At 45.6% G+C, this 24,014-nt stretch overlaps 1 long non-coding RNA gene across 16 annotated transcripts in view; it reads right to left on the bottom strand.

The window, feature by feature from the left end:
* Nucleotides 1-496: 496 nt before the first annotated feature.
* Nucleotides 497-24,014, bottom strand: part of LOC108390496 (uncharacterized) — a 76,097-nt gene continuing 52,579 nt past the window's right edge. For all 16 annotated transcript variants that reach the window (XR_012128456.1, XR_012128449.1, XR_012128450.1 and 13 more), the window contains 2 exons: nt 7,561-23,550; nt 497-6,627 (listed from right to left, as the gene is read on the bottom strand). This is a non-coding gene — a long non-coding RNA (uncharacterized lncRNA). The remainder of the gene's footprint in view (nt 6,628-7,560; nt 23,551-24,014) is intronic.

Genomic DNA, 24,014 nt, shown 5'->3' with positions numbered 1-24,014 from the left:
CTGAAGCAATCCTGCTTCCTAGACCCGTGTTGCCCTGTCATATCTGTCCTTCTATGAATCTTCCCTCCGGTCCTTCCCATCTATTCTGTGAGCTACCTAATGCCATTGCAATAAATTCCTAGCCTGCTGTTAAAAATCCTAATGGGCAGAATTATCATAGGCTTTAGAATACGTAATTCTGACTCTAAATTCTACATCCAATACATACCTTATAAACTAGTTTTAGAAAATAAGACAACATATGCCAAGCACCTGACTCAGTACCTGGTTCAGAAATAAGTCATCACCTAATGATAATTTCTTTCCAACCTTTCTTTCTTTCAACTAATATGTAGATTTGGTTTTGATATTTCATATCAATATTTAGAGAAGGGTAATCATTAGAATGATTTTAAGTTTATTTAAGCTAAACTGAATCACAAGGTCCACTGAGATTCAGTTGTGTTCCTGAAAAAGTACAAGGAAAAAAAAAGTAAGTGAATGGAACAGATTCCCCAATAGTAAGATAGTCTAGGTTATACTGTAATAACAACCCCAAAACCCCAGTGGCTTTTAACAACAAAGGTTATTCCTTGCTTATTTCCATTTTGAGTTGGCTAGAATTTCTGCTCCAGTCCACCTTCACCCAGTGTACTAGAAAAGAAGAGACAGAACCAATAGGACATATACAGAGATTTATTTTAAGAAATTGGCTCACATGATGGTGGGGCAAGTCCAAAAATCTACAAGGTAGACCAGCAGGCTGGGAATTCAGATGAGAGCTGATGTTGTAGCTTTGGGTCTGAATTTCACAGGGCAGCAGGCTAGCAACTCAGAAAAGGTCCCTAGGTTCAGGCTGCCAAGAATTCCTTCCTCTTTGGGAAACCTCAGTTTGCTTTTAAGGACTTCAACTGATTGGATGAGACCCCTCCACATTATAGAGGGTAATAACCTGCTTTACCAAACTCTAGTGATTTAAATGTTAATCACATCTAAAAAAGTATCTTCACAGTACCATATAGTCTGGTGTTTGACCAAACATCCAGGCACCATACCCTAGCCAAGTTGATACATAAAATTAACCATCATCCCCAGGCCAAAGAATCAGTCACCATCTCAAATGTTGCCTGGCAGAAGGAAAAAGAACATGGAAAATCACACTGGCTCTTAACATCTTTTCTCAGAGCTGATAAAATATGGCTTTCACTCACCTTTCATTGCCCACAGCAAGTCACACAAGTCATGCCTAACTTTAATGAGGTCAGGGAAGTGCAATCCTGCATGGCCTAGAACAGAACCAAAATACTAATGAATTCAGCAAATCCCACAGCCTCATAATCACATCCTCCTGGTTTTCAGAAAGAATACCATTGCCCTTGGTCCTTCCTGACTGTGCTGGATGAAGCTTCCTGCCTTCATAGTACACAGAGAGTCCCTGAAGTTCAGGACAGGGATAGCCATTAATATAAGCACGTCTCATTAGACTTCTTATGACAGAACCCTCAGCCCTTGAGAGTCTAATCAGAAAAAGGTCTATGATGTTTTGAATTGTCCACTGTGAGAAGTAGCAATAATTCCTATTCTCTGTATCATTCTGGAGTCTTCCAGTACATTGAGAATCCTGTAAGAGGGTTGTATTTCTTGGCAGAAATAGACAGAAATGGGGCAGATTGGAGAGGCATCTAAGTTACTGTTTCTGAAAGGATTTTCAAACGTCTTTATCCCACTCTAGGACTTGTGCCAGCTTTCCGTCCTGCATTCGTCTAGAGGAATTTTCATAGACAATTTATACGAAACAAGAATCTGTCTCTCGGTGCACAGTCAGCGCAGAGGCAGCCTCTTTCGTACCTTCTGCTTCCAAAATAAAAGTACATTAGTCAATTTATTTTATCCTGCTGAGGCAGCCAAGACTAATTAGCATCGTTGGTCTCAAGTAATCTGTGTTTCTCTTTAAAAAGAAAAAGAAGAGAAAGGTTATCTTGTCACAAAATGGATGCAAACATTGGGCTAATTTTTTTTTTCTTAACCCGTTGTTGGCAAGAGGTGTTACTGATAACCCTCAAAGATGTGTAGATAGAGCTGATTCTGGCATCAGTGTGATAACAAGGCAGTAACGACTTGAACTTCACAGAGGTGCAGGAAGGACTGAATGAGTAATGTTTACTAGGGGCTTTGCGCGGTGCCTGGCCACAAGGCACTCAGTGGACGGCAGATGTTCTCGGGGCTGCTCTGTTGTTTAGCTGCAGGTGGCTGAGAGCTCAGGGCTCAGCCCCTAGAGGCAGATAATCCAGGGTTTGATTCCTGTCTCAGCTACTCAGTAGTCATGAGACCCCGAGCATGTTACTTAACCTCTCTATGCTTCAGTGTCCTCCTAAAATAGAAATAAGCATAGACAACACCATATAGGATTACTGTGAGGATGAGAAATTGGTATGAACAAATCACTTGGCAGAGCAACTGGCCCAGGCTGTGTGTGTCCTAAGTACTATCAGCCACAGCTAATAAGGAAACCAGGACCCTGGCTGGGATATAGTCCCTCTTGCTCAGTTCTTTTCAAAACAGCACTATCCTTTTGGGGACAAACTCAGCCTAAGGAGCGTAGGTGCCCCCAAAGGAAGAAAGGGATAGTGACCCCAGTAGGGTTTTGTTCCTCCTGTAACCAGAGCCCTACTTTTGTCTGTTCCAGAAACTGAGGTGCTGCACCCAGTCTCGCTACTAAAAGAATGCTGCTGAGGAGCAGTATTTGAAAATCTGTCCTGTGTCACTTGTCACCTTCTCATACTTGGGTCAGATCCTTGACAATGAGATCAACAGAAATAACCATTTAGTCTTAATTCTTTTATTCATTCATTTACTTGTTCATTGTTTTCATTCATTCATTTGTGCCTTTCTTTTGACCAGTCCTTGGCCAGGCCCCAGAGTCACAGCCCTGGAAAAAAACAACACTGTCCCTGGGGGCAGGCAGGTCACTCTCCAGCAGGAGACTCAGACAGGGAAACAGGCCGTGATTCCCGGAGTCAGGAGCATCGTGGTGGGGGCAGGGACATGGTGCTGAAGGGAAAGAGTCCAAAAGTCTCTGGGCTCAAGAAAGACTTCTGGGGGCAAGAGTGTGTGAACAGAAGCCTAAAGGGTGAATGGGAAAAGGAGGGGCGTGATTTTTCTGAGTAGATGCCCAAAGGTGAAAAAGAACATGGTAAATTTAGGAAATGCCAGTTGTCTGACAGTTGTGAAGGCAAACAGGTCCTACAAAGGAGAAGCAAAGTTCCCGAAAAAACAAGCACCCAAGACCCAGCTAAAGGCCTTCCTAGCAGGACAGATACTTTGTCTGCAGCAGATCATGTTGTAAATTCACTTAATGACTCCAGCCAAGGACCTGACATCCCAACATGTCCCCCCCAGGGAGCAGTTTCCTGAAAGGTTCTTGGCCTCTTTAGCAAAAGGACACTCTTTTGCTGCTTGGGTTTAAAGGCACATGCTGGGAACAGACACGGATGGGCCCCCTGGGAGAAGCCCACCTGAGAAAACATGGCTGCAGCTGACACAGCTTTCTCCTGCCTTTCAGCAGGTCTTGTCCTCAGCAGGATCAGTTCCTGCAGGAAGTCACGGAGCTGTTGTGAGGGGGCCTTTGTAAGACTTTTGAAGTTATCTCTTCCCCAGAGCACAGACTGGGGTTGGGAAATGCAAAATCCTCTGGGTGCATCCAAGCTTCTCCAAGCAGGTGGGACAAGTGTGAAGGTTCTGAGACTGTGAATGAGGCCATGACTAAGTCTCACTCCATACACCCAGAATCTAAGCCCAGAATCAAAAGATTCATTTTGTCCTGCATCCCACTGAAAAGCAAAGTCAGGCTTTGGGCAGGAGCCTGGGCATGAAGTCAAAGTGGAGAAGGGTTCTCATCCTAATGGTGTTGAGGTAATAATAATTACAATAATAGTAATAACTAACATTTACTGAGCACATACTCTATGCCCCACACTATTAAAAGCATTTTGCATAAATTAAACCAACTCATCTCAGGAACACCATGCAGCTGTAAGAGGTAGAAAACTACAAAGAGTTTGCAAAAGCTGCAAACAAAATAAACAATATCCATACATAAAAATATTAACATTTTTACCAGTATTGACTACAGAGACCCCAGATTACTCATACACAGGGATCTAGAGACATCTATAGCATATCAGGGCAAACTGTACTTACCTGAGCAACCATAAAAGCCAAGAAAGAAGTTCAAGAGAAATGCTTTAGTTTTCAAAGAGAATGTGTCCAGAAGGAGGGTATTAAGGATGGTTTTAGGGAAGGGGTGCCCTCCCTCTGAGATCTTAGAACATTGGCAGGACATCATTCCATGTTAAGGAAACAGAGAGAAGAAAAGCAAAGAGGGGAGAGCATGCAGTATGTCCACGGAAGAGTAGAAAGTGGGCGGTGAATAGATGGGTGCTTCCAGAAGGTTCCAAGGCAAATCCTCAGGCCCACAGGAGGCTCTGAAACCCCTTCCCATTTCATCTCAGTTTTTTATTTATTCTATACATTGGATTTCTATGTGCAACTTCATTTGAAGAAACATTTCAGATAATTTCAATTCTCTAAGCACAATATCAAAGGGTAGAGAAATTACAGAAGAAGAGGAAGGGAGGTACAGCAAGAATGGTAGATCAGGAGACGAGCATGGAAAGCTTCAGTCTGAACATCAAAGACACATCAAACATGTCGCCCTCTCCATTCTGTACCCCGGCAGACGTCACTAGAACATGTCATTCTTTCCCACTGTTCCCAGAGACTCCAAATCCTTCCATGACCAGCAACCCAGATACCAGAAGCCATACATGAGAGAGTTAAGCAAGGGATATGGGCTTTTTCCTATAGACAATGGGGAACCATATGTTTTTGAACCATTGTCCCTAAAAGTTAACTCACTTCTAAACAATAGTATCGTGATGGGGCCATGAACACATGGTCAGGCCCAACTGTAGGCTGACCTCATCAGAAAAAAACATGGCATAGATGACTTCCTGCCTTCCCTGATCTCCACACAATGAATCCCACACACTCCAAATCCCAGCAAGAAGGGCATCAGTGGAATAAGAGGTAAGAAACGACTTCCACGACTTCCATAGTATCTGGAAGACCAAGCTGGCAGTAATCCTTTCAATTAGCACATAGTGTGAAACATTCTTCAGTGTATTCTTCAGTGGTACCAGGAAATCTGGGGACCCAGGAGTGGAGCGAAGTAAAAGTATGGCCTCACAGTCCAGAGATGATGGGCAGGTGATGGGTGATGGGACTCCTGTTGAGGAGGAGTGGGAACCAGGATGACACAGCAACAAAAAAGGTATAAATTTCTCTAGGAATAAATTTCACCTGCGCCTTTTGATAGAAAGAACAGGGTCTGGTGATAAAACTTTGCTATATGTAGCTATGAGACCTTGGGAAAGTCACTTCACCTCTCTGGGCCTCAGCTTTCTCATTTATCCTTTCATCTAGCATCCCACCTCATAGGATGGGTAGGAGACATCTGTTGTTATTCGCCTGTCTTCTGTCAATAGCATTCAGAGTTGACTTTGGATATCGGCTTGAAGGAGCTGCATATCAAGATGCCCAGCATTCCCCTGGTCCAGGAGTGCGCCTGTGCGCCACTCTGGAGTGGGATCCTGAGCAGGGTATCACACAAACTGAAAACAGCAGGGACAAGGCAGGGCAAAGGTGAAGCCCAAAAGACACTGCCCTTTCGTGCCTGCTTCCTTGTTCCCAAAGCAGCTCTGGGTCCTGTCATTGTCTCACTCACCTGCCTCTTTCCAAAAATAGTGTTTAGGTGAGCCAGAGTCACCAGGAACCCTGGCTAATCTAAGGAAGTGTCAAATAAGGAGATGATGTGAGAAAAAAATGCTTATAGAATGGAAAGGATGCATACAAAGCCAGGTGGTATTTTCTAGAACATTCTATAGCATCTACTACCTAACAGTCTCCATACGTGATTATTGAACCACGTCTGTTGAGTGTGCTTTCTGTTCTTGTACACTGCCTTCCAGAGGTCTGTTTGGCCTTTTGTGTTCTCCTGGACAGAGCTACTCACCATTTCCCCTTCTCGTCATCTGCAGGTCACAGGGCACTGAGTCACCACAACATCTTTATCACACAATGGCCAAAGCCCTCTGTCCCTTCCTCTCCCTGCTTAACTCCCCTTATTCCAGACACTTCCTTGGCAGACTAATGTAAAATGAAAGGCCACAGGGAAAAGAAAATACTTTCACCCTCAGCTCACGCCCGAAGTCTGTGAATAATGAAAAGTGGTGGCCAGATGCCTGCAGAGCTTTGCTACTAAGCAGCAGTGTGTCAAGGCGAGTAATTTGTCCTCTGGGCTTCAGTTTTCTCGTCTGTCAAATGTGAGTTTTAAATGAGAAAATCTTAAAGAATTCCTCTAGACCTTAAAGTCTGGGAAATGATTTGGCCTTGCCTGGCTTTAATACCCATTAGTCTCATGTGCCCCATTTTTAGTGCAAAGAGACCATGGACCCCCTTCTCTGCCTGTGCCATTTTGGATCTATGCCAGCATTTTTAAAACTTGTTTAAACCTCAGAATACTAAATATGCTTCATTGAGAACACCTATATCACTCTTCCTCAAGGAAAACACCAGATCTTAAAAAACCTGCACAACAAAGTCAAAGAAATATGACATGAGAAGGATTCAGCCCACCATTGATGGCTTTGGAGATGGAGAAAGGAGAATGTGAGTTAAGGAAAGTGGCAGCCTCTAGAAACTGGGTATGGTCCTAGATTTACAGCCAGCAGGACATAGACCTCAGTCCTCCAACCACAAGGAGCTGAATTCTGCCAGCAACCCAAAGGAGCAAGAACTGGCTTCTCCCTTACAGCTTCCAGAAAGGAACACAGCCTCCAACATTTCTATATTAGCTTGGGGAGACCATCCCCACAGCTTCTGAACTACAGAACTGTAAAATAATAAATTTGAGTTATTTTAAGTGACAAAGTTTCTGGTAATGTTTATGACAATAGGAGAAAACTAATACGTCTTTGCTACCATTCTCTGTGTTTGCAATGCCCTTCCCTCTCTTACACTCTTCTAAATCCCACATTGTTGGTGAAGAATCCTGATTTCTCTCTTCTACTTTATTAGTACATGTACTCAGAGTAACTGGTTATCTGCTCATACTTATGTTCTGTATCCATAATGAGATTATACAACCCTTAAGAACAAGGATGATGTATTAATTACTGTGGTCCGTTACATAAAAAAGCCACAAACCCTCTCCCTCCCAGTCTCCATGTTCTTGCAATGTGACCTTGAAGATATTCTCATCAAAAGCTGGATTGTGTTCCTTCGCCTCTTGAGTCTGGGTTGGTCCTGTGGCCTGCTTTGATCGGTGTGCATCGGCGTGTGTGGCAGAATCAGAAACTTCACGAGATCACCTTCATGTGAATGAGCCTAGGCTAGCCCAGTCAATAGCCAGTCAAATGTCAGACAAATGTGTGGACCATGGGCCAGCAGCTGACTGCAGATTCAAGAATGGGTTCACCCTGAGACCAGCAGCAGAACCATCTAGTAAAAAAAAAAAAAAACCTGCACAACAAAACCTAAATCCAATAATTTAATTAGAGATCGTAGAAAAGAAATAACTTTGTATCAGATTTTATCACAGAAAATATAACTGAGAACTTTCCCAAATGCTCATAGCAGGCTTGCAAGCTGTTCATAAAAGGAAAATGTGTGTTCCACAACACAGTGTTAAGAAATAATAATAATAAGATGAAACTGTCCAACGTTTCATTTCACAATTTCATAAATCCATCCATCCCTGTAAGATTCATTGTTAAAATAGATCATTCTATCACCCAGTCAGGTTGCCCTAGTGAGGACCACGTTTCCAGTACCTGTTGGTGTAGAAAGGGAAGCCGCTCACTGTAGTATCTAAGTGGGTCAGGCCCTAGATTTCAGAGAAGAGACAGGAGCTGGAAAAGATGAAGTATCCTTCATTTACTAGATCTGGATTTCAGGGCTTCCCGTGTGAAACCGGAGCAGCCTCATCACCAGGCTGGCAGCCCGTCAAAATCCATCTTCTCTGCTCCTAAGACAAATCTGTATGTCAGCACAGCATACACGGCAGGGGTCCCAGGAATTGAGCAATCCTGGCCCCACAAGAGTGGAATTCATTCCAAAGCCCTGACTGTAAGAGCAGCCACCAGGCAGGGAGAGGCAGAAGCAGAGCCGAGCAGGGGCATGTGCAGCCCTAAGGGCTGTGGGCAAGATCCCCTTAACCTTCCAGGGGCAGGAGAGGCTTTTCCTTTGCATTTGGGTCCCCCTAGTGGAGCAGCGAGCAGGCACTGGCTCAGTCACCTGAAGGAAGCGTGTGGGGAGAAGGAACCACCTGGAAAGTTCAAGCCAGCTGCCAAGAACCCGTGGCTGCCTTTCCCACCAGGGGGCTAGGGCATGAGGCCCCCCAACGACCAGTCACCCTGAGGTTCTCTGCTTCTGCTTACCCAGCCCTGGAGGGTAGGGATGTGCAGGGGAAACCAGCATCATCTCTTTCCCAAGGCGGCCACAGCGTAAGTGAGGGGCCAACAAGGCTAACATACACGCGGTGACCGGCAAGCACCTATGCCGTGGCTAATGACTGTCAGCTGCATAAGGAGGTCACATTACAATGAAACAGTCAGAGGGAGAGCCTTGAAATCAGACTGCCTGGGTCCCTGTGCCAGCACCTCTGCTCACTAGCTCAGTGACCTTGGGTTTGTTCATTTGGCAAATACGTGCTGAGCACCTAACATATACCAAGCACTGATCTAGGCACAAGAGAATACAGCCCAATAAACCAAAACAACTTTTAATCTAGAAAAAATACTCTGCCCATGACAAAAGCTCAGTAGAGCTGGCTTTATCCCCCTAAGGACAGCCTCTGGGAGTCTTCATTTTGCTCCAGGGTCCTTCCAAAGTTTAAGTCAAAGGGACAGCCATCCTGGGCTGGAGCCAAAGCAGCTCAACTCTAAGTGGCCATGAACCCCAAATATCTAGGCACCCCCATTTCTTTATAAGTAAAATATGGGTGTTCAGAGGAGATGCTTTCAGCAAGGAGAGCAGCTCTTCATCTACAGGAGCGCTGATCTGATGGATCAAGTTCCTAGGCCTTCCTGGGCCATGTTTAGCGGTCAGGGAATTCCCTGGGGTTAAAGAGATCATGCGTTTGTCTGTCTGTCTGTCTGGGCAGCTAGCTGAATTCCAAAGTCCCCTCTGCCTGTACTTCTCACGAGTCCCTGTCATGTTGCTCCTCTCCACACATAAACATGCCGGCTGTAGTTCCTGACTCCACGGGAGTGGACATAACAGAGGAAGGTCCCAAGGTATGGATCAGGACTTGTTCAAAGGTGAGAAACCCAGCAGGCCTGAAATGTAAGCTCCAACAGAGGGACTGCTGGAAACCCCCAGCTCACCACAGGTCATGTCATTTGGAGATTTCTCATCTTTGGACCCTCATGGGAAAGAGGAGGGACTGAATTGGGAGGGCACGATGTGGCCTTTCAGGGTGCTGTACTCCAGTATCATCACATGTACTTAGACCTCAACTCTTACCTTAAGACAGGAAATGCTCTAACATCTTGAGTCCCTCTGAGGCATTATACTCTAAGGCCAAATATTAAGGGACAGCAGTTGAGCCTAAGGCAAAAGAAAGCAGAAGAAAAGGGTGGAGAGCATGATTGCTTCACAGATATTAATTAAATGCTGAAAACTGGCATAAGTGTAGATAGTGGAAATGTAAGTGGAAGAGATGTGAGTCACAACCTGGCAGGAACATGTAAGAACCAATGTGTGATTCTCTACGCTCTCTTTTCTCTTCTGCAGAGGCTGTGGAAGTGCATGTTGATATATTTAAACAAGCCTGGAATTCTGAACCATCACACGGAGGACAGCTTCTCCAGCAGGCTTCCTAGAATCACAGTAGACTTTACATGAGTGAAAAATAAATGTTTATGTTGTTACGCCACTGAGATTGTTTGGGTTATTTGTTACTAACCTGTTCTGACTATTAGGTCTGCCTCTTACTAACTGTATGATTTTGAGTAAGTTACTTAACTTCTCTAAAGCTCAGTTTCTTCATCTGTAACGCAGAAAAATAATAGGGCTCAGCATTCTTGTGAGGCTTAAGTGTTAAATGTATCTTCAGGACTTGTGAAACTAGAAAATGGTATGCAAGTCAAATAATTTAATTTGGTGAATATTAACTGAGCATCTCCTATTGTCCAGACCACATTCTAGACAAAAAGATAAATAAGCGAGGTCTCTGTAGGGATTTACAGTCTTTATATAAATCACTGTGCTTGTTCCCTGCATATCAAAGGTGAAAAGATATAATCTTGGGAAGCTCACAGTCTCAGAGTAAAAACAGATAAAAGGAATCCTTCTCTCTCACCAGTCAAAGGAATAGAAGTGAATGGTAGCATTCTGTTTTATCCAAACCTGTGAAAAGATGCAAAAATGGCCTGGCTCCTGTCTGCAAAATATGCAACAGGTTCAATTTAACTAACCCTTGAACTCTGTTCTCTATTTTCACCTTGACCTCATTGCTTCTTTTTCTCAATCTGGACTTTTCTCGATCAGTATCTCTAACCTGGACTTTCCAACAGGCTTCCAACAGGCAGTTCTTCCATTGGACCTTCTAGTTTGACACTTCTGGCTGGATTTTTCAAGAACACCTCTGGCTCATCTAATCTAACACCAAACTCAGAACTTCCCCCTGAAATGCTAGCACTTCCTCCTCCTTTGTTTCAATCACCAAGGTTGGGAACCTCATTGTCATCTTTAATTTCTCAGTTTCCCCACTCCAAGCCAGTTAAGTTCTGAGGCCTAAAAATATCACCTCCAAAATCTTTGGCTGTCAGTGCCTGCCTTTCTTTGCCTACCACTGGGCGCATTACCGGTCCGTTGGAAAAGTGAAAAAAATCTCACTTTCATCCACTCTACATTCTTAAGTGAAGCTCTGATGTTCTATTCCAAACCTTTAATTACTTTCAATTTTCTACTAAATTGAACTACTCATCCAACTTCAAATCCCTCCACAATATATTCCTGACAATGTTTCAACAAATATTTATAAGTACCCTGTATGCCAGAGCCACCTATTGTCCAAGCCCTGAGACTACAGTATAAGACCTATCCCTACCCTCGAGTGCTGTGGTATCCACAGAAACACACTTCTCCAATCCCTTTTGGGAGAATCTGCTGCAAAGAGCATAGCTGACAGCCCCACGCTGTCACTTTCCTTATTACCATGAAACCCATAGGTGCTCCCAGCCAGTGACTGGGAATGGCTGAGGTAGTAGAGGTGGCCCATTCCTACCCAGTGTGGCATTCTTCTAATGGGTCACTTTGGTCCAGCAACTCTCCTTTGGCCTGGCCAAAGTTCTCTCAGAGCCATGCTGTGGTCTTTGGCTTTGCCTGCCTGATCCTTGCCTCCCTGTCTCCTTTCTGAAAGGTGTCAGACCAGCATTGAGATCTGAAGGTTCTCCTTGGCTACTTCTGCCCCTCACCCTTGTCCTTTACAGGCATTCCCCCTATAGATAAATCTCTCACACATCTAATCCCATCTTGGTATCTGCTTCTTGTAGGACACACAGGCAATCACATACATGTAAAATTTCAACTTGCGGTAGTGGGTACTATAGGAGACAGACAGATACATTGTGATTTGGAAGCATATGACACACCTACTCCAAGGAAGTGGAGTTTCCAGGGACATGATAACACAAGACTAGGCTGAACTGGAAAGGATATAAAGTTGATTTCACTTGTCTCCACTTTCCTGATAGCACTCTACACTCAAAATTAACATACCTATGTAGAGCCTGACACATATTTTCTACCATTGTTGGGACCCTGAGGGAGGAATAAATAGCTCCATTTTCCACATCTGAGTCCCAAGTTGGAACATAGGAGCTCCAGGTGAGAGTTCAAAATATTTCCTCTATTTCTAAAAAGATGAGAGGCTGAGGCTCCCTGTGCAAGAGCCAAACAGACCTGCAGGCTGGACACTGCTCCTTGGGAATCTCCTGAGACCACTGGTAGACAATTTAGATTTTCTTCCAGAAGTCTCTGAAATGGGCTAGAACAAAACACAGGTAGACTACATGAACTACGTGGACTTACTCATCCTGCTGCCGGCAGCTGGGCTGGACAGGGCAAGCCTTCCTGTAGAACCAAGAGGAGCACCTGCTCCTGGACGGTTAGCTCGTTCCCAAGAGGAAGAAGGTGAATATGACCTGGAAACACTAACTTTGTTCTTCCCACACCTCCAGTCAGATAAGTCACTCTACTTTCCCTGGAGCAGAGAGGCCAGAAATCAAATCGAGTTTAACACAGAAGGAAACATCACAAGTGGGGAAGAAGTGTTCTTCTCTACCACGCTTCAGGTCTTAGCCCCCAGCCCTCGGCTTCATTGCTAAGTCCGTGGTCAACCACAGTATGGCGACAGCCCCACAGCAGATCACCACAATATGAGGCTGCACCTCCAGTACCAAAACCACTCCTGGCACCACTGATGCGTGGGTTAAACATTGCTTCCAGGAGGCTCTGAAATGAGTCAGAACAGAGCCCAAGTTCAATCAATGCCAGGATGACTCCAGACCCAAAACTAGAAATTCACTCCCTGTTCCATTTCCCAAATCATAGTATATGCAGCCACTCTGTCCAACACAGCACATCCAAGATTCAACAGTGACACTGAATGACAACATTACAACACTCCAGCAATGAACTGCATGAAGACACTCACATGGAATGACTGAAACCTAAGGATGTCCCATTGCCAAACTCTTAGAATAAAATGCACATTTAAAAATTAAATCCTCCTGAGCATTAAAATATAAAGGTGTTCAAACCAAAAGGAATTAATATCCAAAAACAAATTATTTTGTCCTTGGGCATTAAAAGCCTCGTTTCCTAACTTTCCATTACACTGGTCATATGTATTTCCAGCACTTGACATGGTGTCTGTCACCACGAAGACATTCAATGACATTTTTTTCATAAATGTATGAAGTGAATAGATAGTCACTGCTAAAGAACCAACCTAGTTCTGTCCCCAGGAAGGTAAGAACAACCAACTAAATGGAAACTGAATGGTGTTTCTATTTATCCTTCTCTCATTCAATTTAATTATTTTGGGAACTGCTTCTTTGATTATAATCACGAGCGAATGAAGCCAGGCTGCTTAGCACAGCCCCTGGCATATATTAGATATGCAGTGTTATTTGGATTGGATTCTAATTTCACAAATCTTATATTAGGTAAAAGCAAAGAACATGATCAAAACCTTTAGCCATCTAGAAAGCTAAAGCGACTTGCTTTTCATTTTTGCATGTTTTGGGTGCAGGGGGTGGGGGATTGCCAGTTGGAGGAACTGATTTTTTTACATCAATACGAAGAAAATAAAGTCAGAGGCCTTTGCTGCTGCCTGGTCCTCTCCTCAGTCCCCCTCCTCACTCCTGCTCTTCCCCTGCTCCCCTGCCCTCTGAGCAGCTTGCTCCTTGCTGGCTTGGTCCCTCTGCCCTGGGGCCTGCCAGTGAAGGAGCAGATGCTCTTCTTGGCTAACTCCGCTTGGCCACAGCAAGCATCCTGGTCCTCTCTCCACTCCCTGCAGCCTGTGCATGCCCAGGCATTATGCCAGGAAACCCTAGGCACTAAAGCAAACCCCTCCCAAGTCAGTTAGTTACAGTGTCAGTCAGGACATTCTGGCCTTCTGGTCTTCTCCACCCAGGAATCCCCATTCCTGTGCCAAGCTGCCCTCTCCAGTGCCCTCAGATCCCTGACTCCACACTTGCTTTTTCACCCTCACTGCTGTGAGTAAACCCCACCACCTCCTCAACCCAAGGTCAAGGCATCTGTCCCACCTCCTCTCTGGGTAGACTGCTTCCTTGAAGAGGACAGTGCAAACCCAGAGCAACAGCACGTGGGAAGCATCTTGCCTCAGCCACGGGCCTAAGCTCTCTCTGTCTCAGGAGCTCCGCACTCCCATCTGGGCTCCAGATGCCTCTCCCCTCAGACCACATCCTTCTCTCCTTTCTCTAGCAAGCTCTCTGCCACCCTTTGCCCAACATCCCTATTCTCACTTCTAATCCCAGTTCTGTCTTACTTCCCCAGAGGCCTAGGGTTGACCAGATAACCCCTCCCTTGTAATTCTACAATAGTTTGCACTTATGTCTTGATCAGGTTCCTGGAAGCACACTTTGAGGTAGACATTCACACACAGGAAGTTTATTGAAGGATGCTGTTAGGATTAATGACTAAAGCAGTGAAAACAGCAGGACTACACAAGAGTGAAGCTGAACTGTGGTGCAGTCACATAAAAGCTTCAGCCCAACCCTGTAGGGGCCCCGGGGCTGCCAAGGCCGTTCAGAGCTGCCCCACTTTGAAATACAGGGGCCAGGCCTTTGTACCTTGTATTTCCCCATCTCGGGCTGCCCTTGAGAAGGGAACATGACCTTGAGTGAAACTGCTTTTTTCCCCCAAGGGCAATTCCAGGAGAGAGTCTCAGCTGAGAGCTGCCGGCAGCCAAAACTCCCAGGAGGGAGGAAATGGTGCCTAGGTCCTGGAGGGACTTCCCAGTAACTCACCATTGCACCCACTACACACTTCCCAAGTAATAATGCAGGGTCTTCATTCTCTCTTTCATTCAAGAAATATTTTCAAGTGTGCAAGGCCCTGCAGCTGCATGAGTGGACAGCCCTCACTAGACTATGAGCCTGTCAAGGGCAAGAACCATTTCTTTTCTTTCTGTCTCTACAGGGGCTGTGCCTAGTATACAATGATTACACAATAAACAGTTGCTTAATGAATGAATAATGATGGAATTGAAGAGGGCCAGAAATATGTCTTTCCCAACCCTGGTTCAAAATCATTTGAGAGAAAAGATCAGACATAGGGAAGCCAAAATATCACTTCATTGCTAAAAGTATGTGCTATTGGACAATGTGGATTCTATTTGTGGAATGTGTAGGAAGCAGGAAATAAGTAATAAGAAACCCCAGAGTGAGGCAGGCTTTTCCACCCAATCCTGAGCAACATTAGAAAACCACAGGTCTACCCACATGGGACAGAGAAGAGCAATCTTCACTGAGATCTTTGAAGTGGTTAAAACTAAGCTGAGAACAACACCCAGTCTAGTCTCCCACAATTTATGATCAGAGATAAATCACCCACCTCTGCAAAGGAAAGGGACAGGTAAAGACAAGTCATTGGCCTACTAGCCCTGCCTCTATAAATAAGGAGACACCCAGATAAGGGAAGATTTTACTTCTAATAAATATGTACTGATCAGACCAAACACACAGCTTTCTCAGCCCTGATGCCAGTTACCAGGAAAGCCAGTTTCATCCATGACCTTCCCATTTGCCTAAGCAAATAAACTCCCTTACTCATAAGCAGATGCTAGCAGGGTCACCTACAACCTTGGGTTCTTATCTAATATAAGGATAAGAACTTAAAAAAAAAAAGTAAACATAGTAGAAGAAATTCAGAATGCAATTACTTTAGGCTTAAATCCATGGGTAGTAAATTTCATGTCAATAGTTGACCCAGCATAGAGGTTACTGTGGAAATAACTCTCCTCGAACGTCCTGTACCACATATCAGGGACGGTTTCTTTGCAACCCACATGAATCTCGGGTATGAGGCTAGCAGCCAAATGCCAGGGAAAGCCGCCTTAGTGATAATGATGGTATATTATTCTTGACAGGAATACGAGATTGGGAATTGGCAGTACTCAAATATGCATTAGCCAGAGATTTCAGTCTGTGTTCGGGAGAAACAAAATCAGATTTCTTCCAAGTCCTGTACTGGCAGCAAAAGGTGCATTACTCAGTCCCAGAAGAATGAGAAAATTAAGTGTGCCAGGGTTTGGGGCAGAGTCAGAAAGCAACATGGTTTCTAAGCAAGATTCCAAGCCTGCAGGCACTCCCAGCTTAGGAACTCTTGACAGTGGCTCCTCTTCTTACAATGAAGGTTGGCAAAAATTAAAGTTGGCTTGGCATTATGTTTAGGGAAGGAGACAGAACTGCAGGTTGTTCACTTACATGGCAAGCTAGAGATTTCATTTGCCAGAGATCCGGGAGCGTTCTCATTCCTATACTTGAGTTACATCTGGAAGAGGAACTTTCAGGCTCTCCGTGGCTCTCTTGGCTCAAATTAAAACCAGGATATGTGACCTACTAGTTGGAAAGCTCCCAATGGCACACAGCTTCCTAGAGAAGTAGAGACAGAGGGAAAGGCTACATACACCCTTGTGCCAATGCAGTGGACAGAGATCATTAATATGAGATGCATAACAGTAAAATGCAAATTAAGATGAATCACGTATTCTTATTCTTGCAGTTAAAGACCATACTACTGTCTTCCCTCGGCATACCTGTCGCCCTCCGAAACCTGGTTCTAACCTTGACTCTGTCTTGAATTAGCTCCAAGACCTTAGAGCAAATTGCTCAGCTTCTGGTTTCTCACTTCCATCACTTGCAGAATCATCTGAGAGTGAGAGGTCAAGCCTCTTCCTATTCTAAAATAGTACACCTCTGAAATGGGAGTATCTACCACTGAGCATAACTACTTGTTAAATGAAGTAATGAAGAGGTGAGAGAAGGATTGATTGAATGAACAAATACATTAACAAATGGAAACTCAGAGACTTGAGAGGAATGTTTCTGTCCATACAGCTTTCTCAGTCAGGTTTCTGCAAGAGAATTAAGGTTTAATGCCCTAAGGCACTATTGTATGAAATGAATGAACATGTATTCATCTGTCATGATACTAGTTATGGACCAACTTGGGAGAATTGAGACATAGTCACACAAATCATTGTCTATGTTCTGTAGTCCCATTGAGAAAGGCTGTATGATTATTGACAGCCAACAAGCTTGTCAAGGAACCAGCATTTGCCAAAATGCCCAGGAACGTGCAAATGCTCTCCACCACCAAGTCCTAGATGTGCTGTGAGATCTGGGGGCTGATCCACTCACCAGCTCCACAGCATGGCACATGGAGAAGAATGTGGGCTCAGGACACACAGCATCTGGAGTTCCAGCCTTGTTCTCCCACCCCCGAGCTGTGCAACCCCCAGCAAACTACTTGGTCTCTTGAGCTTTGATATCCCCCATTGCCTCGTTGTGGGATTTTCCAGAGATCCTCAGACAAGGATTTTAGTGCAAGTCATTTATTTGGGAGCTGATCCAAGGAAGCATGGCATTGCATGGGTTTCTCAGCTTTGGCACTGTTGACGTTTGGGGCCTTAAGATCCTCTGCTAGGGGGACAGTCTGGAGCATTGTGGAATGTTTAGCAGCATCCCTGGCCTCTACCCACTAGATGCCAGCAGAACACCCCCTCAAGGTGTGATGACATCTCCAGATGCTGCCAAATGTTCTCCAAAAAGCAACATTACCCTCAGCTGAAAACCCCAGGCATTGCATAGCAGTTACTACGGCAAATGGCCCAGGTCCCCTCTTCAGGCCTCATTACCCCAGCAGCTGGGAATGTTGGCTGCTGATGGCTCACAGACACACTCCCTCTAGAAGTTGCCCTTGGTCAAAGAGATCAACTGCAGCCCAGTTATGTCTCCTCCCCAGGGGCAGCCCACATCCAGTGACTGGTCGGTGCAGGGGCACAAAGGCCTGGCTATCTTTTCACCAGGCAGGACAACCAAAAAATGCCATCACAGCTGCAGATCTTGCTGTGGGACCAGCAAGGCCTCTACTGCAACTGTACGATAGTTTAGCTTCTCCCTGCACCCAGTTCGGCCTCCCTCACTTCTCTGTATGTGCTACTGCTAAGTGCATTCTCCACTTAAACATCTGCATGCAAATCTCCATCTAGAGTCTGTGTCTGAGGAACTTGAGCTCCAACTTAGAGTCAGTAGGTGTCCTAGGAAGCCGACCCTAAAGTGGCATTTTAGGAGCTGGATTCCCTGCTAGCTGGCAGTGAGTACCCCAAGACCAGTGGTGAGTGGAGTATTGAGAAGCCCAACGTTTTGGAAATGCCATTGTTAAACCTGTCCCCTGTTCTGAACGGGAAGGGATACTTCTGGAGGGGAATGCACTGGCTGGCGAGTATACAAAGCATTTAAGAGGTGCAGGGCTAGAGCAGTAGTAACTCAAAGTACAGTGGGTTCAGATGGCTGCTGCTGGGTGCTGTAAGAGCATTAGAGATAGAAAATGAAGGGCTGAGGGAGGTGATACACCACCATTAAAAGGTAAAGAGTGAGAGTCAGAAGCCTTCTTGGCAGCAAGTAAAGAGAAGCTCATGTCCTGCAGCCAGAAGGCAGAGAAAGCTGAATCATAGGTAGCAGAACCCCAGAGAAGGTTGGAATCACAACTGCAGCAAGGTTGCTGTATCTAGGCCAGAGCTCTGACTGGGGAGGAATTGGACACGGTACTTGGATGGTGACAACTGAGTCGATGTGCTCAGACACCTGGAGCCAGCAGATCCTCCTGAGCCCTCTGACCCTGAAGAAGCAGCCCATTCTTGTAACATCTCCATGGTTACAGGTCAGCGCTCCCCAACCCTTGCTTCAGGACATTTGAATGCAGAGGACTTTCCCTTGCCGGACAGTATATGCCCTCCTCAGGATCTCACCTCGCCTCCTCTCCTGGCCACCAGAACAATAATCAGCATCAAGTCACAACATAATCAGCCCAGAGAAGGGCTGGGCCTGCTACGAGAACCCTGCATGCCCAAGGAGATGTGGGACCCGGCCAAAAGGCATCACCAGGAGCCAGGAAGGTGGATACTGGTTGTCCATCCAAAGGGGACAGACTCTAAAGCTGGATAAGGAAGAGTTTATTATGAGAAACTGATTTAACATCCTGGCAAGAATTTAGGAGATGGTGCAAAGATGCATCTTGGATGGTTCTTGTAAGCTTGGGGAAAGTGATGGTCCAAACTAAGTGACGTGGAAACGCCAGCCCTGCCACAGCAGACAGTGGGGGAGGAGGACCCAAAGGCTCAGAGAAGCAGGCATGCTAGAGTGCTTCTCCTACTTGTGGGAACAGAAATGCAATAAATGGTCATCGCCTACCTCAACATATATACAGTCCCCTCTGGTGGGGTTTTTTTTTTTTTCCTTCACATAGGTAGATATGAAGGAAGGGAAAAATATTTAAATCAAATAGTAACAGAATATCACAATCACTAAAAGGCAAAATTATCAGTGCATATACACATATAAATTGTTATCAAGACAGTCTCCCCACAAATATTAAGGGGCAGTTAAAAGTGGGATCTGCAAGGCAGCAGTCCGTGGACTTCCCCAACATAAATAGCACTTGTTCTTGCCACTGAGCAATCAGCTCTTCGCAAGACTGTATCATAGCAACATTCAGGAAGAAAACTTTCAAGAGTATTGAAGCATCCTTTCAGTGGCTACGGTTGTCCTAGCAGCAAGATGGACCAGAAAAAAAATTCCCAGCTGAGTGGTCAGAGTACTGGACCTCAGAGGCCTGAATCTACCACAAACGTGATGCATGACCTTGACCGACCTCTTGATTTTTCTGAGCCTTGATTCCCTCACCTGTAAAATGAGTACTTGGGAGTATATCGTTCATTTAACAAATATTTGCTGAGCATCTGCTAAGTGCCAGGCTTAGAGCCACTGAGCAGGGGAGGGGCAGAGGGATAGATGATCTCCAAGGTCTCCAGCTCTAACTGGGGACTCGGAATGGCACATCCATAGAGATGTGGAAGCATTTCCCAAAATTAGCATCTCCCACATGCTGTCCACATGCCATCTGAGAGCCGGACCCTGGATCCTATTGTCAATGACCCTCTTGCGCATCATCTTTCTTGGTGAAAAAGAACACAGATGCTCACAGTCCTCCCCTTGCCCACTGAGAAGAGGTCACAGCGGAAATGAGCAAAGAGGGCGGCACATGGGACAGGGCTCGCTGAGTTAGCCGGGCCCCTTGCGGCTCCCAGTCTGGGGTCCCTCACCCGCCTCACCTCTCCAGGGAGGCACGCCCCTCCACCACTCTGCAGGCTGCCAGGGTGATTAGTATTTTGCACACTTCAGCAAAGTGAGCTTTGAATCCCGCATGTCCCCTCAGCAAGATATCAGGTGAAAGTAGAGATTTGAATGCCAAGGACAACTACATAATTTGCCTAAGTTCCAGCACAGAAATGCCCCATGACTGTGCTAGTTCACTTCTTGCCTTTTGCCCTTTTCCCTAGCAAGCCCAGGGAAGAGATCCCACAGCCCAGTACTAAGCCCACACACACCCTTTTTGCAGTTGAGGGTGCTTTCTTCACATGCGGGGAGACGCCCTGTGGCTCTAAAACAAAACTCCTGTTGCTTCTCATTACCATATTAAGGGGTTTGAGATTGTGAGATAGATATCTGTCTCACAACATATATACACTATTATATCATTTCACTTGTAATTTAAATTATGTCCCCCAAATGGTCACCGTTTTATTTTCTATACCCATTCATGAGCCGTACTTACTGCGCAAGCGGCAGGAACTCACCAGACACCCACTGAAGGTTCTCCATCTCTGCCAGTTGAAAGCATCACCTTTCAAGCTGAGTCACGGGGAGGGAAATGCTCAGCCTGCGGAGTTTTCTCCCCTGCCTGGGTGCAGAGGACGGCTTCCACCTCATGGTGACTGTGGAGGAGCGCACAGTCTTCCCTGGGAGGCAGTGGGGCTGGGTGGCACGGGACACCCAGCGTGGATGTTTCTTTGGATGCAGAGAGTCCCTCCCGTCCTTGGAGGCATTGAGCTGCCAGCACCTCCCGAAGTCTGTGGTCACGGCCCTTGGCCTCGAGTCGGGAATTCTCCAGAGAAGTGGCCCAGCAGTCATTTCAGGCTCCACATCTCCCATTACACTAGCTTCCTACGGTTGCCAGAGCCAAGTACCATACACTGGGAGGCTTAGAACAACACAAGTTATTCTCTCACAGTTCTGGAGGCCGGAAGTCCGAAACCAAGGCTTCAGACAGGGCTGTGCTCCTCCCAAGGGCCTCGGCTTGGAGGGAAGAACCCTCCCCTGCCTCTTCCAGCATCAGGCAGCACTGGCCTTCCTGGGCCCAGGCCGGCAGCACTCTGTCTTTGCCTCCATCTTCCCCTGGCCTGGGTCTGTCTCCCTCCTCCTTGAATCTTGCCAGCCTCATGATTTGCCTTGTCCTTTAGAGCAGGGAAGAAGTGATGATGTGCCAGTTCTGGGGTGAAATTTAAAGATACCAGGCAGCCTCCTCCTCTCTCTGGCTCTGAGCAGCCAGCCACTACATTTTAAAGAAACTCAGATTCCTGCATGAGGAGATACCATGTGGCAAGCAAGAGACTGTGTAGGGCAGCAGGGAAGTGCCAGACATGCGTGAGGCCTTCCTGGACCTTCCAGCCTGGCCCAGCCTCCAGCTGAATGCACAGGACACACCACGGGGAGCAGAACTGCTCATTCAGGTCCTGCCTGGGTTCTTGACCCACCTAATCATGAGCCATGATAAACCACTGTTGCTTTAAGCCACGAGGTTTTGAGTGATTGGTTAGATCGCAGTAGACAACTGAAACACATTTCATGTCATTTTTCAAAATAACTTCACAAGGAAATATTATTCTCTTTGTTTAAATATGAGGAAAATGAGCACAGCAAAGCTTGAACTTGCCCAAAGACACAGAGCTACAAGGGATTCAAAGAAACATTCAAGATTAAACTGAGCGCCCGTGCTCTTTTCACTAGTCATGGAGGACAAGCCTACTGTTCACCTAACATGTTGGGTACAGGTAGCCTCTATTCTGATTGGTCTGGTGTCTGTTCCCATTAGTCAGGACCTATTCTTTACTAGTTATTACATATTTGGAATATTGCCCTTGACTGGGAGCACACAATAATAAGAAGCAAGAATCACAACCATCTTTGGAAAATGTTGGAAGTGTTTGAACTTTATAGAAAACACCCCCCAGCCTCGCTGTCCTGGCCTTAGCAATCTGGCTTGCTTTGGATGTACCAGTACCTGAGGCTAAGGCACAGAGATGACATCTGGTCCTCCCAGGTGTCCAGGGAAAATCTTATGTACAACCAGAAACAGTTGTTGGTAGCCATGCCACACAGGCCAAACAAAAACATACACGGTAACAATTGTACATTTCCCTTCCCTTTTCTCTTTGTTTCATAGGCTCTGCTGTTGGGTTTATTGCTTTGAAATGCCCCTTGGAGCATTATGCAGGAGTAAAACTACCTCATTTAATTCAATGTTTTGCTGTTGGAAGCAGGTTTTATTTCCTGTTCTCGATGCTGGACAGTAAACAAGATGCTTCTATTTTTCCCAATCCTATTTGCCTGCCTCCCCTTGTGTCTCCATGGTTAAAGGGGATAACAAATTTACAATATGCCCCATCATTTATGGAGACTTGGCCTAGGGCCTATAGAGAAACAGATTTCTGCACACATTTTATTCTATACATTCATGGAAGAAAAGGCAGTGAATCAGTTATGATTAGATGCTTGTACTCAAGTTTTTAGGAGGTTATTCCCCCAGGCTGAGTGAGCCAAAGAATAAGGTACAAATACTTTGATTCCATAACATTTTCAACAACTCCACTCCCTACATGAGAAGTTTCCATGAAGTGTAGCAAACCAAAGGAGGCACTAGACTTTGAATCAGGACATGTGTGCTCTCAACCCATTCCGATTAAGACTTCCTCCCCCAAGTCACCAATGGCTTGTCAAGTCACCGGCGCCTGCTGGCTGAATCTAACAGTGGATTTTAATTGTCATCGTATTCAGTATCTCAGCAGCAGCTGACACTGTCAAGTCTTCTCTTCATGAAATACATGTCCCCTTGGCTTCTGGGCCATCCCACATGCCTTGTGTCCCTCCTCCCAGTCGGGTTCTTCCCTCTGTCCTTTGCTTGGTTCCCCTTTGTATGCTGACATGCCCCCAGTTCAGTCCCAGCTTTCCTGTTTCCTGTGTTTGATCTCATCCAGTCCCATGGATTCAGAGGCAGTCTCAATGCTAATGACTCCCAAATTCTTATCTTCAAGCCCAGTATATCTCTGATTAGGAATCTCAAGCCCAATATATCCAAAATAGAATTCCTAATTTTTCCACTTAAACCTACCCTTTTCAGTTTTCTCCAACTCAGCAAATGATACCACCATTCACCAAGGTGCTCAGATCAAATCCCTCTTCTTTCTTTCATACTTCACATTTGCTCAAGCAGCAAGTCCACCCACCCAGCTCTGTCCCAAATACTAGTTATTTTTACCACCTCAACTGCTAGCTTCATTTTTGCCTTGATTATTACAGTAACCTCCTGTGGTAGACCACCATCATTGCCAAGTATTTGCTGCTTCTCCTGAGAAAGGATTATATTTCCTCACTCCCACTGATGCCCAGGCCTAGCCACATGACTTGATTCAGCCAATGAAATGTGAAAGCAGTGATGTGCGTCATTTTCAGGCAGAAGAGTTCAGAATCAGCACATGTTTCACCATGATCTTTTTTATCTCTGCCATGAGGCCAGCAATGTTCCAGACTAAGCACTCCATTCATCTGCACCCTGGAGTGGAGATGGTGTGTGGCAGAGCTGCAAAACATAAAATGTTGTTATTGTAGCATTACTCGGTCATCCTAACACACTTACCAACTTGACCGCTTACTTCGATGTCACTACCCTCCCACCACCTGCCCAGTAAACTCTCCACACAGTAGACAGAGGGACATTTTGAAAGGACAAATCAGGTCATGTCATTTCTGTCACTGGTCTGGAAATCCTCTAAAGTCCTCCACTTAACTGAGAATAAAACCGAGCTTCTTCATAATGTCCTATAAGCCCCTCGTGGTGGAGTCCCAGCCCATCACTCTGATAGCATCTCTTATCCATCTTCCTCTCGTTTGCTCCTCTTCATACACACTGGCTGGGAAGGTTGATTTTATGTGTCAACTTGACTGGATCACAGGATGCCCAGATATTTGGCTACATATTATTTCTGGGTGTGTCTGTGAAGTTGTGTCTGGATTGGTAGATGGAATAACGTAGAGTGCCCTCCC

Source organism: Manis javanica, chromosome 2 (genome assembly GCF_040802235.1).
Source record: "Manis javanica isolate MJ-LG chromosome 2, MJ_LKY, whole genome shotgun sequence".
Lineage (NCBI taxonomy): Eukaryota > Metazoa > Chordata > Mammalia > Pholidota > Manidae > Manis > Manis javanica.
The sequence above is the reverse complement of the archived record's forward strand: the minus strand, read 5'-3'. Positions and strand labels throughout refer to the sequence as shown.